An 18,543-nucleotide genomic window follows, 5' to 3' on the forward strand; every position below is an offset into this window, starting at 1 on the left:
GCTTTCGACCATTATCTAGCAGATGGCCGAGATAAAACAAAACAAGAGGTGATTTCGACCATTATCTTGCAGATGGCCGAGATAAAACAAAACTGAAAAGTGCGCTCGACCATTATTTTGCAGATGGCCGAGATAAAACAAAACTCAAAAGGTGCTTTCGACCATTATCTTGCAGATGGTCGAGATAAAATGGAATTGAACAAAGTGCGATCGACCATTATCTAGCAGATGGCCGAGGTAAAACAAAACTGAAAAGTGCGCTCGACCATTATCTTGCAGATGGCCGAGATAAAACAAAACTCAAAAGGTGCTTTCGACCATTATCTTGCAGATGGTCGAGATAAAACAAAAATGAAAAGGTGCTTTCGACCATTATCTTGCAGATGGCCGATTGAAACGTGCGCTCGACCATTATCTAGCAGATGGCCGAGATAAAAAACAGAACAAAAGGTGCTTTCGACCATTATCTCGCAGATGGTCGAGATAAAACAAAATTGAAAAGGTGCTTTCGACCATTATCTTGCAGATGGCCGAGATAAAACAAAATTGAAAAGGTGCTTTCGACCATTATCTTGCAGATGGCCGAGATAAAACAAAATTGAAAAGTGCGCTCGACCATTATCTAGCAGATGGCCGAGATAAAATAAAAGAAAAGTGCGTTCGACCATTATCTTGCAGATGGCCGGGATAAAACAAGAGAAAAGGTGCTTTTCGACCATTATCTTGCAGATGGCCGAGATAAAATGGCAGAGAGAAAAATGTTTGATTGCTTTGAATTTGAAAATTGGAAATGGTTGAAATTTTGAGAAAAAATTTTTTGATTTTGATTTTTGATTTTTTTTGGAAAATTTTGAAATTAAGAAACAAGGTGTTGCATTTTTGTACAAGGATTTGAAATCTTGAAATGCAAGAGAAACTTGGTTGATGTAAATTTTGAAATTTGGAGAAGAAAACTTTGATGCATGCTGATTTTTTTTGTCTTTTTTTTTTTTTTGAAGGAAGAAGATTTGGTGAAAGTATGCAATTTTGAAATTGAAGGGAAAACTTTGATGCATGTTGAATTTTGTCTTTTTGAAGGAAGGAAATTTGATGAATATACACGGAGGCAAATTCAAAGTTTGATGAAAATATGTACATGATGTATGGGTAGATTATGAAACTATGACATTTTTTTTAGAGTCAATTTGTTTCCTTTGAAATCATCCAATTTATGATGATCTAGATCTCCAATTTCCTTTCAATGGATGTCCAATTCTAAAGTCAATTGTGCAAAATGAAGTTTGTGTGCTACGCATTTCTTGACGAGACACTAGTGTGTACATGCTTGACATCAGCGGTTGGTTAAAAAATGTGGAGGATGATTGGAAGGATTTGGAGAGTACCGGGTTGGCTACTCGAGCCTCTTACTCCTTAAAACGACTACCAATGCCAATGTGAGCTAGTAGATACTCAGAAGCTGCTCCAATTTGGAGCATGGTAAGAGTATTTGCATGGACAAATGTATCCGTGAATTGTGATAAGTCATGAATCAGGGAGTGAGAATACCATGTGGGATTTGCAAATTGCCCCAAATTTGGTTGTGATAGATTTCTTTAAAGTTCGGGGCGAACCGAGATCATGCAAGGCCCAACAAGGGGTGCCCCAGTCTTTGTATGAACTTTGAATGTTCAGATGAAAAAATTTGAGATTTAACAAAGTTGCTCAATACTCTAAATGGGCCGAAGCATATGAAAGACACGCCTTGGTTTTGGGTATGAGTCAATTAAGCGAGGTTCAAAAAGAAGTTTCCCCCCACTCTGGGTTTACGAATGATAAGATGGACTCAAAATCATACAAAGCCCTAAAGTGTCTGCCCCTGTTTTGAGGGTGGATCCATGAGTTTCAGTGCAGACAAATCTGAGAGGCCCAACAAGGGATGCCTCGGTCTTGGTACGAACTTTGAATATACAGATGAAACAAATGTGAGACTAACAAAGTTGACCATATCTTGGAAGGGCCAAAACACATGAAATAAAGTTGCCCAAAATTGTCCCCTAGTTTGGGAATTGGTGGAAGAGTTTGAATGGGATTTGAATGTGTTCATGAATTTGTGATGGATATGGAAAGGATTGGCTTGAAAAGATTGCCCCAATTGGCTTGATTTTCCTTTGTATAATCTTGATTAACAGGGAGTTCCCTTCTTCCGAGGACATTTTTCTTTTTTTCATCATTTTTTTAATTGCATTGTTAGTCATTTTGTCTTGCCTCAAAATTAAGCTTTATGAAAATTTAAGCAACCATTATTCAATCTGTGTGGACTTTTATTGGGCTTGTAATGTGGCTTGGGCTAAGGGGTATTGAAGGAAAGGATATAAAGGCCCAAATAAATATTTGTGGGTATTTTTGAAAAACAGGAGTTACCATCTACACTTGTATCAACTATTTGTCAAATCTGTTTTGACTTCCCTTGCTAATTTGCAAACTTCACTCTTTGTTTGTCATCACTTTGTGACTCTTTTCAATTTTTGCTTTGCTTTTGCTGAATTCTCTTCATTTGATCACTAAGTGTGTTCTTCTTGCAATTTGAGTCGACTTCTACTGTGATGGTAACTCTTGTTTGGGTAAAATTTTGAAAAGAAAATTTCTTATTGGCTCAAATTTGGTATCAAAGGATATATTTTTGTTTGTTTTTTTTTTTTGGATGGAGAAAAATGGCCACACATCATTTCAAATTTTGGTTGTTTTATTTTCAAAAGATTAATTAAGAGACAAAGACTAAATGATCTCAACAGAGTCGTTTTTCATTCTTTTTCATTTTTTTCATTTTTTTTTTACGGATTCCAGGATCTCCCAAATGAAAGCAGTGGAGGTAACGGAAAATCTGCTCCGGAGTAAAACTTGGTGTTTATTATTTGGGCTCAAGGACATGATTGGGCCAATCTCTTGGTATAGTGAGGGCTAAAGGATGATGTTTTCAAGCGATGCACACACAAATATCTCTTAAGAATATGTGATTTGATCATTTGATTCCAGGAGATTATGACATCCATTATACTTATTTTTTTTTTAAATCTCATAAAATGGATGATTTGCATCGAAAATAATTGACTCAACTTTTGCGTATTTTTTTTGGTTTTATGCATGAAGAAAAGTAATATGAAATGAAAATGATGATACTAGTTGAAAAACAGATTTTTTGTTGCTTTAGCGAAAATTAGGTCTGGTGGCCAGTATGAAAACTGGGCTTGGGGGCCAGTGTGAAAACTGGGCTTGGTGAGCAAAGCAAAAATGATATGAGAAAATTTGATTTAGAGAGAGAAAAAAAACGTTTGGAAAATAAAAATGTTTTTTTTTTTGTTTTATTCATTTACATAATGTAAAAAAACATTAAACATATTAGAAAAAAGTTTTTGTGTTTTTTATCTTTTAGAAATAGAAATTAATTTGAAATATGCATGTAATGGGCCGAGTTGGGCCAAAAACGTTTGAAAACCTGAGGAGAAGTAACAAAAGGAAGTTGGACTTACCAGGCACATTGACCCAATGGATCAGATGACCTGAGCCGTGTGAACTTGTCACAAGAAGATGACGAAGAACACAGTTTTTTTGCATTTTTTCAAAGTTTATGAAACAAGCTAAAAGAAATTCATTTTTTTTTTAAATTGTTTTGTTATGAGAGGATTTCACAAGATTGAACAGAAAATTTTGCAACACCACCAGACTCAATGGGCCAAACATTATTCTTGTTACAACCACGACAAGACTCAATGGGCCCAACACTATTCCTTTTACAATAATGAAAAAAAAAACTTGAGACAAGAGTCTGAATTCCCTTTTTTTTGCACAAATATTTATTCACACAAATGAAAAGGGAAATTATGAATTGAGAACACAAAATAAACATGTATTTTTTATTTTTCAGAAATTCAGATGGACTGGTTCAAGAGAAACCACATATGCCAAAAGGGCCTAATGGGCTCAAAAACTGTTCATCTTTCATTCTCAGATTTTTCTTCTTTAACAACAAATTCAACGAAAATCACACAAGACAATTTGAACAAATGTACAAAACATCATTCAACAGCAAAAATGTGAAAACAAAGTATTTTTGACACATTTTCAAAAGAAGTAGACTCGAGAGACAACCACAAAGGTCATTGGGCCTAATGGGCTCGAGGACTACTATATTTTTTTTCAGATTTTTTTTCTTTTAACTACAAATTCAAAGAAAATCACACAGGACAATTTGGATAATTGTATTGGAAAGATACTGTTGAAAATTTGTATTTTGAGATTTGATTTTGATTTTTCAATGTTTTATTCAACCTTTATTTTACAAGACTACAGAGAAACTTGGGTCAAACTTGGACCTGAAACAAATTGAAATGAATGCAAAGCAGTGTGAGCTTAATGGGCCGGACGGACCCAACTGCTAATGCGACTCAAGAAATTGATCAAATTTTTTACAAATTTTTATTTGAGAATAAAATATGACATTATGAAAATTATACAACATGATGAGGAAAATATTTTTATTTTCAATTCTGAGAAAACAAAACTGAGATAAATTTTACATTGAAAATGGGCCCAGATGGACTCAACAAATACTATTCTTCCTTTCACCATGAAACTTTATGAAAAGGAATTTGAATTCTCTTTTTTTTATTTTATTTTTTTTTTGAAAAATCTTAGAATGACACATTACAAACGCAAAAATATGAAAACAACATATTTTGACATTTTTCAAAAGAAGTAGACTCGAGAAAAAACCACAAAGGCCATTGGGCCTAATGGGCTCGAGCACTGTTTTTTTTTTAGATTTATTCAAAATGTAGAAGAAGGAGGAATAAAAATCAAACAAAATGGTGTGATGTGAAATTACACACATGCAAAAAATAATTCTTCACTCAAATTTATATTTCAGAAGAATTGGGTTCAAAGAAGGCTAACATGGTAATGAGGCCCAATGAACCTGAGAAATGTTCTTTATCAAGCCAATGAAAAACAATTTTGAACACATCAAATTTTACATCACTCCAATTATATATTTTTTTTTTTTGGAAAAATTTCCATTTATCATGTTTTTGATTTTTTTTTTGTTTTAATATTTTTTTGGTGAAATTGGATCATCCAAGAAGTATTGAATTGGGCCGGATCGACCCAACAAAACCCTACCCATTTTCAGATTTTCAAAATCTTTTTAAAATTTTTTTTTTCAGAAAGATCAGACCGACACCAGACGGTTGCAGCGACCGGAACTGTAGCCACAGTGGATTTGCTCAGCTATAAAACGGGTATCCCTTCGGGGTCGAGCGACATTTTCTGATTTCGCTCTCTCTCTATCCTTCTCTTTCTCCCTCTTCTCTCTCTTCTCTATCTTCCTTGAGTGTCTGGATTTCTGAGAGGAGCCTCTGCCTCGTGTGCCGTCGAAGGCGTCTGAGTCCTCCGGGGAGCTTCTGTGTGCCAACACTTCCAGATAAGTCCTCTAAACTCTTAATCCTCTTTCTTTCCTTTAAGTTTTTTTTTCTTTTCTTGCTCTTCCTTCCGCTCTTCCCTCTCTGCTTTTCTTTCCTACCCTCCTTTCTGTTTTTTGGTTTATTTTTTATTCTCTAGCTTTCTGCTTCTGCTTGCTTTTATTTCCGTCTTGCCCTTCTTTGCTTTTCTTTCTGAGTCCTCTTTCCTCTTTTCTCTTTTTTTTTAATTAATTTAAAAACTTAAAACACTTAAAAACACAACTGTCTTAAACTTAAGGGGTATATAGGCTGGAAACCAGACGTTAATCTCCCTTCGATTGAAGGTATGGCAGAGACAATCGGGTAGAACAACGCCACGTACCCCATAAAATCAGAAAATTTAAAAAGATAAATTTATTTGATGAACCGGACATGGACAATATGGACAAGGACAAAAGGACATAGATCCGTTTAGGAAGCTTTGCGAGGACCGTGAAACAGATCCGAGACCGGACACTGAAATAACAAAGACTGACCGGATAAAAAAATTAACTCAAAAGGAAACAAAAACGAAAAAAAGAAAACACTGAAAAAACCTTTTTTTGTTTTATGCTTTCGTTATGTTTTTGTTCTTTTTACTTTTTATTATTTTTTTTGTTTTAGAAAACTTAGAGGGGAAAGATGAACGAGATGGAGATGGAGAGGTACACCAGTCAGCGGTGGAGACCTACTGAAGATCAGGTCAAAATGATGACCCATATCTACAATTACGGGGTCACACATCCCAGCAGAGCCCAAGTTGTCGAGATTGCGTCTCGACTAAGAGTTTTCGCAGACGCTACTGAATACAATGTGCACTGCTGGTTTAACAACCACGGCAATCGGGTCAGGCGCTGGCAAGCGGAGGTAGACCCCACTGGCACTCAGTTTTCACAACTGCCGTTATACATGTATGGTAAGTACCCTGATCACCTCCATCCTCTTTTTTTTTTTTTTTTTTTTGAAAATTTTCTCCTCATCTTATTATTGACAAATTTTTTGTTTTTTTTTTTTGTTTTATTATTATTTTTTTTTGGAAAGAATACGACTGGGTGGTCATGAGGGCACCAAAGCTGCTGGACCTGTTCCCTGTTCCGATCATCATTGAGGATGACAGAGATGAACGACAACTCCCTCCACCAGCGCCTCCTGTGTTCCGCGGATTCCATATCAGACCTCCCTCGACGGAGTTGTCTCTTCGACCACCATAACCAGCTCGAGAGTTTTTCTTCCATTGAACTGCTTTTTGTTTTGTTGTTTTTTTTGTTTGGTGTTTTTGTTGGCCGAGTGTGGCCGGAATTTAATAAGGACTGTAATATGGACATTTTAAAAATTTATTTGTTATTTTCTTTATGCTTTCAATTTTTGTTTATTTCCTGGACTGTAACCTTAACGATCGTCCGCGATCGACCACTGCACACCCTTACTATTATTGCTCTTATGTATGTTTTTTTTTTTTGTGTAAGGTAAAGTAACCTTGCGTTTTTTTTTTTGTTAGATCTAAAATTGTGTATCCCTGTTTTTTTGTATTTTGGCTTTGTATTCAAATTAGTCTCTCTGTTCAAACCTTTTTCCTCTGTAAAGTTTGCTCACCTGATGAAATAAATTAGCCCTTTATGATTTTTATTTGACACACTTAGTCTAACATTTCCAATCAAATACTTGTACGTAACGAAATGAAGAAAGGCTTAAAAAATATTTACAACTAAGGAAAATAATGAAAATTAATTTCGAAAAAAGAGATCTAAAGTAAAACTCAAAATTAGTTGTATGAAAAAGAACAAGGGTTCGGCAATTTGCAAGAAAGACAAGTGACCTAAAAAAAATTTGTTTTGATTTTTTTCTTTGCGGCTTTCATTCTCCACGACACCTTATTAGGATACGATTCCCAGTAAATCTTGAGGATTCCTCGTAATGAAAAATTCACCTTAAGAGTGATGGATTGAAACATGATATCAATGCACATAGCCCTCATAGCAAAACAATCCAAAACATGAGCAAAAACGACATCACTGTCGCCTTTTACAATAACCCATGCTTTCCCAGATAGTACTAGGGTCCTCTTCATTTGTCCATGGCATTTGCAGAGGCAAACTCATGCCTCGCCACGACGCTCAATTGACATTCTTCAAACTTTTTTAAAAAAATCCTGAATTGATCAAAGATTGCATTTTATGTTTGAAAGCCTTGCATGTTTCTGTTGAGTGTCCACGCGCTCCTCAATGATAATCACACCTCGCATTTATGTATTGGGTACGGAGGTCGTGTAGGCCTAGTTGGACAAACCTCTATGAGGTTACTGCGGAGAAGATTTAGCAGTAACTCTGCATAGGTCATAGGGATTGGAGTGAAGTTGGCAACCTCCTCAATACGACATTTGAGGATAGGCAGTAAAATGTGAATTAGCTCTTCTCTTTATCTTTCTCATGAAATTTGCGCCTCTAATGAACCAAAAGACCCGTTTTTCCTTCGCGTTTTGAGGTTAAATAGATACATCTGCAAACGTCGTGCCTGACACCTTCTCATTCGCGCCCGGGCTTGAAGCTCTCTGGAAAATCGCGCACGAGAATTCACTGAAATCTTAACGGATCGATATCTTGACGAGCGTCAATTGAGCAACTCTCGAGGAACATCATCTTCTCATTGGAGAACGAGCATCCTCTTCCATCTCGTCAATGAGAGTTCTCTTCTAAAGGCAGGCGGAGCGTCCACTTCTGTTCGGATGGACGAGCGCGTTAGAGGCGAGTCAAATTCAGCTTGGACGAGCGTCTATTTCGCTTGGACGAGCGTCCATTTGTGCTCGAGCGAGCGTCCGTTTCAGCATAGACGAGCGTCCGTTTCAGCCTGAAGGACGAGCGTCCACTTATAGGACGAACGCCCTGGACGATCACGTGCAGGACGAGCGTCCGCTTCCATTATGGACGAGCGTTAACTTCTTGGACGGGTGTTCTACTCAGTTTTACGGACGAGCGTCCAATTGTGTGTGCTGGACGAGCGTCCATTTCTTCAGTTTGTGGACGAACGTCCACTTGAGCGTCCAATTCTCTGTATTGGACGAGCGTCCACCTCAGTGTGCTGGACGAGCGTCCATTTCTTCAGTTGGTGGACGAACGTCCGCTTCTCTGTGCTGGACTGCACGAGCGTTCACTTCAGTTTAGACGAACGACTGCCTAACTTTGGACGAGCGTCCGCTTCTTGAACGAGCGTCACCTACTAGCTGAAGGACGAGCGTTCGCTTTCATTGGTTGGACGAGCGGCTGCCTCATTTTGGACGAGCGTCCACTTCTAGCTGAAGGACGAGCGTCCACTTCTAGCTGAAGGACGAGCGTCCACTTCACAGGACGAACGTCCACTTCTTCTTTGTGGACGAGCGTCCTCTTCTGTTCACTGGACGAACGTCCACTTGTGCTCTTAGTGAAGTACTCTCTGTCGTCCATAGGGTGATTGTCCGTGTGCTTGTGTCGAGCGTTTCTGTACTTTGGTTCAGCTCCGCACCCTGTCAGAGACTCTTCCACCTTCAACCTCTCATTGCTTATCATGTGTTCATGATGGTTGTAGAGTACAGTAGTGACCTTCTTGTTGCTCAGAGGTGGTTCTACTTGAGAAGAAAATTTCTCTCTACCTTGGGCATATTCTTTGAATAATTCATACTCCTTCTCTATCATGCTCTATTAGATGTTTTCATCCATGTTATATCTGCACTGTCTCAAGAAAACCATCCACCGGATTCTCCCTAGGGCGATGCATCAAGGTTCGAGATGAGTACTCCCATTAGAGGCAATGCCAGCCCATCTCTCAAAACGGAAGAATTAATAACTTTCCATCACATGCATGAACCATTATTTTCTTGCCATAGATGGCTTTGGGGATAAGCTCTTTCCCAATATTTCTCAAACTCTGGAAACTTGAATTTTGGAAGTACCATCAGATCTGAGCCTATTCAAACTTTGCAACATTTTCAAACTTGGCATTTCATCCACCTTCTATGGCTTTCACAATTTTTACAGTTCTTCAAATTTGTGCCTGACAACCTCAACATTGATGTGATGACATGGTGACCAGATTTATTCAACTCAGGTGGCTTCGTCCTCTTAGTGCTTACAATAATTCTCCTAAGGACCATCCAAACGGTTGCCCCCCAAACTCGTTTCCTACTTCAACTGTGTCCCCTTTGACTTTTTTGAGCGTCAAGATGTCTCAAGTCCATTTCTGAGGGTGGAGTATAATTCGGGGGAAGACCATAGGAAGGGAAAGTTTGTGTCTTTAGAACTCTTTGTTGTGGTCGTTGTGCGCACGAATCTCCAAGGTTTTGTAAGGCATTCAAGGCCTCTAAGCTTTGACTCATTTGTTCCTTCAACTGTTGGATATCGGCCTTTATCCCCTCTCGAATTTTTCCTTGGTTCTCCATGGTTTTACCACTGGTTCGTGTCCTTTAGGGTGTTTTGGAGACTTAGCCGTATTATTATTTTAAAACTGAATTTCATTAGATGAAATAAATTGAGAGAAAAAAAAATGGAAAGAGAAAAAAATATGGAAAGACAAAGCAACACAATTACCATAGTAAGAAATTATAAAGATGTGAAAACATCGCCAAATGTATAAATCTGGAAATTAACATGAATCAAAGTCAATAGGACAGTCCACATGTAAGGTATGTAAAGTCACGATCAACTATCACGAGTCTCAGCCATCACATTCTTCATTTCTCTCATCAGTTTCTTGCAGTAATTGAGGAAAGCTTCAACCTTCTTAGGTGGGTTAAAGATCGGCAATGCAGACTCAACATCAGCTAATATCTTAGGGTCATCTTTAATGGCATCATTTGCAAGGGAAGCTAGTTGTGAGAAACTTCTCTTCCAGTTTTCTGTAACGCGTTCTTGTTCAACGGTATACCCCTTCGTCTGATTCATCACCTCTTCTTTGATTCGGCCCGATGCCAACGTTCCTTCTTCAGTTTTGTTATCGCTGCTTTTGCCTGTTGCTTGGCTTCGTTCATTCTAATATGCATGTTGAGCATCTCCCCTGGCGCTTTTTGCTTGTCCTTTTGAAATGGTCACACAATTCCTTCGTGACACGCCATGATGTCTCAATTATACCATATTCTCGGTCTCTCAAGGTTAGCTCAATGTTGACCGCTACCAACTCCTGCTTTTATCTTCTTAACCACTCCTCGCATGCTTTGCTGTTTTCCGCATTATCTTGCTTGAGATTCATATAATCATGTTGTAGGTTTTGAAGATTACTGGTCGAATTGATATCTTCTAGTTTCATTTGCTCGAGTTCTGCCTTCAACAGTTTTACTTCCTCATTTTCATCCTCATGAAATTATTTTTCATAATCTAGGTTAGGAGAAATTAGCTTGAAAGGCAATTTCACTCCCTAACCCTCTCTGCAATCCAATGGCTGTAAGGAATTCCTTCACCGATAGTCCATGGTATGGGGTCCCTTTCTGCACGCACAATGTTGCCCCAAGCATTGCTAACTTGATGAAGTACTTCAACAAAGGTCCCTCCTTCATAATAGATCTGCAACATGGCAAGAGATGCAGGTGTAGGTGATCCTCTCATAGGACGCCCAAATCGTCTTTGTGCTAACACAAGATTGTAATTAATACAACACCTGATACCCATGAGGGGGACATTAGGGTGACTCCCGCAATGATATATAATTCGCGCTCTACGCTGCCAAGGGACACACCATTTAACTTGTTCTTCGTTTACTTGAACAGAGTTGCGCCCATTCATTTGCCCCTTTCACATTTGGTTTACAGTGCAATAGCTCATCCATGGGACACGTGGCATTCAAGGCGTCGTCACTCACACGGAAGATGAACCATATATACAACACTGGTAGACAACATAACATTTTCTCCCCTTTAGCTCATAACAATGATTAAGGGTCCCATAAACTCCAGCTAGGACGACAGTGACTGGATTCTCATAGCACTCTTTGTATCCCACAAATGCATTCATAGCGGCATAGTTGACGAAATTATTAACAGTAGGAAAAAGCATGATAACATAGAGGAGAAAAGCCAATACATCTATAAGTGTTTCCCGGTTTTCCTCTTCAGCCAAACGATGCAAGTATCCTTTGAGGAAGGCCCCTCACTTTGTCCTTGATTGTGAACTTGCTCTCCAGCATCATAGGGTGTACTTTCATGATCCTTGATAGTTGCAAGAACAGGGACATATTACTCCAGGTAGTTGTATGGAGCTTTTCCCTCCAGAGGTATATTTAAAATTTGCTCGAATTTTTCCACTGTTGGCATTAATTGAAAATCCCGAAAAGTGAAACACCTCAGTGGTGGATCATAGTACTTGGCTAAAGTAGTAATTGCTGATGTTTGGACCTCCCCCCCTAATAGGCTCAACCAATTCACATACTCCTTCTTGAATGCATCCTTTTGGGATGCCTTAGTTCTCTCAGACCATCCATATTTCCTTCCTCCGCTTTAATGGCTATCCTTTCCTTTAAAATGTTTAAACTTGAAGGCCAGTCAACTTCAAATCTCATGTTAATTTCCATTTTACCTCAACGACTTAGTCACAAATTTATAACTTCCTACCTAGGACCAACAACAAGACTATAAAACAAAACATGAGAAAAACGCGTAATGACATATGGTATATACAATGTGTTTAATAAAAAAACGGTTATAAGACGACACACATCTCCCTTCGTGCCCTAATCGAAGGTTGAATGACTTAAGGTTCTAAGGCCAAATATATGCACTCACAAGGATAGCTCCCTAATGCTTAAATTAAGGTCACCAGAGCTATGGCTCTTTTCACTGTTTCTCCACAACAGTCAGAGTAATCAACTAGATGTGGAGACACAAATGATAGAACAGACTCTGGCTGGGGTTCTCACGATAGCCAGACAGGAAGTACATCCCAGAGTGACACCGCTACACAACCCCTCTATTTCTAAGTTGCGCTCAGACCCGGGTATAGGGCCCCACTCATGACATGCATATTGTGTGTGTGTGAAGGGAGAATGCAATTGTACACCCCAAACCCTCACCTGCAAAACAACCAGAAAATTCCCAGGCAGATATAACATGTTTTCTACCCTAGGGTTCAATATAATCTAAACAAACACATATACAATTATGACAAATATCCAACAAAGATAAAGAAAAAGAAAGGGAAGAAAAACACAAAGAAAAACCACATTGAATTCGCACATCTAATTAAATGGTCTGACTCTCTGGTGTCCCCAGTGAAGTCGCCATCTGTCGCAACCGGAATCGCGACGGGACGACGATCCAATAAAAGAAGAAGGATATATATTGAAAAAGAGATTTTGGAGTCGCCACCATAGTTTATTCTGGAAAACTACGGAAAAACCATAAAATGATAAGGCATGGTCAAATTGAACCAGATTCTTGGTTCGGGAGTCGGTTACGTGTAGGGAAGGTATTAGCACCCTACAACGCCTGCCCTAAGGCAGTACCTTTAACTAAATGTGCGAATGTGGATGTGGTTTTCAAAGTATTTAACTTCCCCTTAAAATAAAACTCAAAAGAAACAAACAATATTTTTTAGCTTTTTGGGCCCGACAAGGATTGACCTTGCTCCTACGTATCTCATGCAGAATGAGAAATCAGGGTTACGTAGTTCTTTTGAAAACTGCTTGGAAATTTGTTTCTTAAAAATTGTTTGAGAATTTGTTTGGAAAATGATTTGGATTTTTGGGAGAGTGAGCCTGACAAGGACTGGCATTGCTCCTACGTATCTCCACTTTTGATGGAGAATCAAGGATCACGTAGTTCTGGAGGCAATATTGTTTGTTGTATGAAATTGTTGATGTTTTTAGTTTTTGAAGATTTTATTTTTTTTGGTATTTTTTATTTAGGAGAATGAAAAGGTTTTTAGCACAAGGACGATGCGTGCGATCACACATGTGCCTAAACCTTTGAAACGTATTTTTGACATTTTTTCGAAGAAAGAGAAAAGGTTTTTGGCACAAGGACGATGCGTGTGATCACACATGTGCCTAAACCTTTTAAAACATATTTTGGGATTTTTGAAGAAGGAGAAAAGGTTTTTGGCACAAGGACGATGCGTGCGATCACACATGTGCCTAAACCGTTAAAACATATTTTTGTAATTTTTTTTTATTTTTTTATTTTGTATTTTTCTTATTGTTTGCGTAATGAGCACTAGGTTGATGCGTACGATCGCACGAGCACTCACACGACTTTTCTTTTATTGTTTGCGTAATGAGTACTAGGCTGATGCGTACGATCGCACGAGCACTCACACGGCTTTGTTTATTTTATTTTTTTGTTTATATCTTTTATGAACAAACCCAACAAAATATAAGATGCAAAAAACAAGAGTGGAGTTATCACACAAAGGACTACATACAGGGAAAAGCAAATAATTAAGGAAATAAAAATTTAAGAACAAAGCGAGAGAAACAAACCGACAAGAATAGGAGGTGCAGAGATAAAAAACCCGGTGCAAAGAATAGATTTGAAGCTCCTCTCCTTTGGGTCCAAATCCTTGTTTCCAACTTCAGGTCCAATTCCTTTTTTTATTATTTTTTTTTATTTTGTTTTGATTTATATATTTTTTATTTGACCCAAGAACCCGAGCCCAAAGGTTTGGGTTCTTTTCCTCATTCAGGAGCATTAGGGGTCTCCCCCTCTTTTACTCCATTTCGTTCAACATTGAGACTCAAAGTCTCTTCCTAAGAGTCACACGGGGACTGCTTGCTTCCCATGGGCATGCTCACCGCTGCAGCCAGAAACGACCACCGTGCCAGGGCCGCCGCGAACCAGACCGGCCACCGCGTCACTGCTTCAGCTATCACGTCCCGCCGCGCCTCGATCCGGTCATCCAGGTCTGGATTCGTCTCCGATGTCCCTGCGCCGCGTCCGTCTAACTCGCCACCGCGACCCAGCCTCCGATCCAGTCAACACCGCTGCTTCCTCCTTCTCTCTTGCAGGGAAACGACTTTGGGGATTTTGGTATTACAAATGATGATGGGTGGTTGGAGGTTAGGCCGTGGTATAAGGTGTTGGCCGTGAGGTCCTTCTGAAGGTGATGGTAGGGTGTTGGGGATCTAGGGCGTTGGAGATGAAAATGATGAAGAAGAAGAAGGTATTGTGATGAGGGTGTGTTGAGAATGATGAGCCGAGGGGTGGAAGATGGTGGGCGTTTGGCCGTGAGTGATGAGGAAGAGATGAAGATATGTTGGGGATGATGTATGCAGGTGAAGGTGGAGGTTACGGGTGAAGAGGTGAAGGTCGTGTGAGGTTCAATGGGGGATGATGATCAAGTGTCGGAGGTGATCACGGGTGAACTAGAAGTGTAGTTGGGATGGTTCTCAAGAGCAGAGAGAGTTTGAGATCAGTGATGGCTGGGGAAAACAAGAAGGAAATGGATGCAGATGATGGCCGTGGCAGTGAGGTGTTGAAAAAAAATGCTCAGAGGTGTTGACTGTGGTCCTCAGGTCCGTGAAAATTGGAAGTGGAAGGAAAAGGTGGCCGGATGGAAGGGTATTGGTGGTAGCCGTGAGTGTCAAGATACGACCATGGGTGAATCTGGATTATGGTTGACGATTGCTGGAGGTGGTATTGGGGTGATGATGATAAAGGGGCTGTTTTGGGTGGTTGACTCCTAAGGAAAACGAGATGGAGGTTGGCCGTGATATAAGGTGTTGTATAAAGTGTTGGGGGATGAATGATGGATGGTGGGTTCCCCTGATGAGTGAAGAAGAAACAAATTTTTATTAAAAAAAACTTCAAAACCCGTGAGCCTCTCCTCCTATTCAGAAATAATCCGTGAGTACACATTCCATTGCATGTTGAGCAACAGTCCTTGGGCGTGAGAAAATAGGGTAAGGGCCCCTCCATCTTGTCTTCCTCTTCATACTGTGGGCATCCTTCTGTGCGTGTGGTATGCTGGATGGTGATGTTCTCTGGTTACAGGTTCAAAAAAACATTGGTTTATTGGTTTCGAATGGGTACTTGATGGATGGAACAAAAGGATGGAAAGGTGATGAAGCAACGGAGGATAGCACGAATTGCTCATTGAGAGGATAAAGAGGTGTTGGAGATGAAGGCCGTGAGGATAGGTTGAAGATGAATCCTGGAGGTGGTACCAGGCTGAGGATAACGATGAGCTCTCGGGAAGAGATAGATGTTGGAGGTGGTGTTCGAGATGAATATCCCGAGGTTGGAAAATGAGGATGATGATCTGGAGATAGTGTTGTTCTTTTTTTCTTTTTGCATTGGGGTTGAGCGGTATTTAAGGGGTGAGGTGGACGAGCGCTCAGGACGAGCGTTGTCTGAGGGGTGAGGTGGACGAGCGCTCAGAATGAGCGTTGAGAAAGGGGTGTTGTGAACGAGCGCTCAGGACGAGCGCTCTGGACGAATGGTAGAAGAGAAATAGGAACGCTGGAGACCGAACGTTCAAAAGAGAAATCGAGCGTTCAAGTGATGACCGAACGCTCATTAAACAACAAAAACCGAACGCTCGAAAAACAATAAAACTGAACGCTCACTAACACAAAACACATCAAAACCGAACGTTAACAAACATGACCGAACGCTTGATGATGAGGACGAACGTCCTAACGCACCGAAAAGCCGAACGGTAGAATAGTGTAAAAGGACGAACGGTCGCATAAGGGAGAGGACGAACGGTCACAGCAACAGTGCGGAAGAACGAATGGTTGAACAACAGTGGGGAAGGACGAACGGTTGAACAGTTTGGACGAACGGTTGAACAATGGTGAAGGACGAACGCTTTCAGCAACAGTGAGGAAGGACGTACGCTCATTATTTGGACGAACGTTTGATACCCCTTTTTTTTATTATTTATTTTTTTGCTATTTTATTTTATTTTTTAATTTTTGTTATTATATACCCTTTTTTTTGTATTTTTGATATTTATTTCCTTTGTTGGTGAAAATAAATTTTATTTAATCAACCCGGACGAAATTAAGTGTTGACAGTTGGGAATGAGGAATTTTTACTTTGAACTACTTTTTCCCTAAGGTCCACATTACCTTAGCCTCTCTTGAATTTCCTATTGACTTATATCCCTTGGATCTATCTAGCTCTGATGTAGTATTAGGGGTTCAATGGCTTACTCAAGTTAGCCCATTCATTAAAGACTATAATGGGTCTTTCATAAGATTTATCTAGGAGGGTAAGATGATAGAAATCAAGGGGGAACAAGGTCCAAACCCTACACCTATAATAGCCCACCAACTTAAACATCTACAACACACCAAAAGAGTATAAGCACTCTTTCAACTCAAACTCAAGCCTTCTCCATCCATCCATTCTCTCACTTCACATGTACCTCCTTTGCCCTCTAATATTGTTATCCCTTCATCTTCTACTCCCCAACTACAAAACTTACTCACCACCTACTATGCTTTATTTTCCCCACCAACCACCCTTCCCACATCTCGTTACACCCATCATTATATCACCCTTTTACCTAACACTTCTCCTATTTTAGTGCGCTCTTACCGATACCCACATTTTCAGAAACAAGAAAGTGAGGTTCAGGTTCAAAAGATGTTGGACTCGGGATTCATTACACTAAGCACAAGTCCTTATTCTTCCCGTGACTTCTTGTCAAGAAGAAGGACAGTACATGGCGATTTGGCGTCGACTATCGTGCCTTCAATGTCGTAATCGTTGATGAGTGCATATTTATGCCCACATTTATTGTTTAAATTCAAAATTTTTATGGGATTTTTGTGCTTAAATGGTTAATTTAAATAAGATTTTTGACCTTTGGATTTATCAGGTTTTAAAATTATAGAGGCTTAAAATATGATTTTTAATGCATAAATTATTCTTGGATGTTATAACGTTTGTTGATGCCGCTGAAGTCGACGTTTGAATGATTAAAAAGATTAAATATAAATGTTCAAGATACAAAATAGGCCAAAAATGATTTTATAAAAAAATATACAAAGAGTTGAAGGTAGTCCTAGCATCTAAATATCTGTCCAACCAGAATATGCCACATAGTCATCCTTGACACCTCATCAGCCTTGCCACATCAGCATCATCTTTCACCTTCAAAAACCCTAGTGTTTCCTCAACCACGTGAACTCGTCCCCATCAATCTCCACCACGATGTGCCACTGTCGTTGGACCACTGCAAATCCACCATGGCCATCATCTCCTCCTTCGTGAAATTCTATCTCTGTTGCAAACAACACCTCCTTACTTAAATCCTCTCTTTTATCTTGTTTTAATGTTTATTAATATTTTAGGCTACATTGATGTAATTTCATCACTAATCCCTCTAGTTTGTAGCTAATATAGTGCTTGGAAGAACCTACACCAAAGTATAGAGCTTAACAAGCCATAGAAGTAAACAAAAAAGCAAAAAGAGAGAGTTCTGAAATGCTGTCGTTGGGTTGCCGTCGGGCTACCGCTGAGCGCTGCACTATGCCAAAATTTTGCGCTCAAGTGCCCCTCCAAGTGCTCTAAGCACCATTTGCTTCAGAAATCTCGCGCCCGGGCGCCTCTCCATTGGCGTTGAGCGCCATCGGCTTCGGAAATATCGCGCCCAGGCGCCCCTCTAAGGGCGTTGACCACCACTTTCGCTGATGTGACAATTTTCGCTTATTTAACCCTAAAAAACAAAGGGGTTAGGGTCTTTGGTGGTTTGAAGGCACGATTCACTCAAAGGAGAGCTTGGAGGGCTGCTAGAGTTTGTGGGAACACTCCCTTCTTTCTCTTTGGGTTCTTCTTCTTCCATGGCCATTTTGTAAGCTCTAAGGCTCTCCATGGAAATGGAGAGCCAAACCCATCTTGTTGGGATAGATGTAACCTTTCAACTCTTGTTTGTTTGTTGAATGATTCGAATATATATATATGCATTTTCTCTCAATTGCTAGTAATAGGGATGTTCATGGCTTGATCTTTGATTCATAGGTATAGGAACGTATCTTGTGTAATCTAGAACTGAAACAATAGTCCTAGTGGTTCATTGATTCTAGAGATGGAAGATGATTCACTTATTGTCTTAGATCCTAGTTCTTAATGCTAGTTTTGCTTGCTAATTAATCAAGGGATTGGTAGTTA

The sequence above is a fragment of the Vigna angularis genome, chromosome 9 (genome assembly GCF_016808095.1).
Source record: "Vigna angularis cultivar LongXiaoDou No.4 chromosome 9, ASM1680809v1, whole genome shotgun sequence".
In the NCBI taxonomy this organism is placed as follows: domain Eukaryota; kingdom Viridiplantae; phylum Streptophyta; class Magnoliopsida; order Fabales; family Fabaceae; genus Vigna; species Vigna angularis.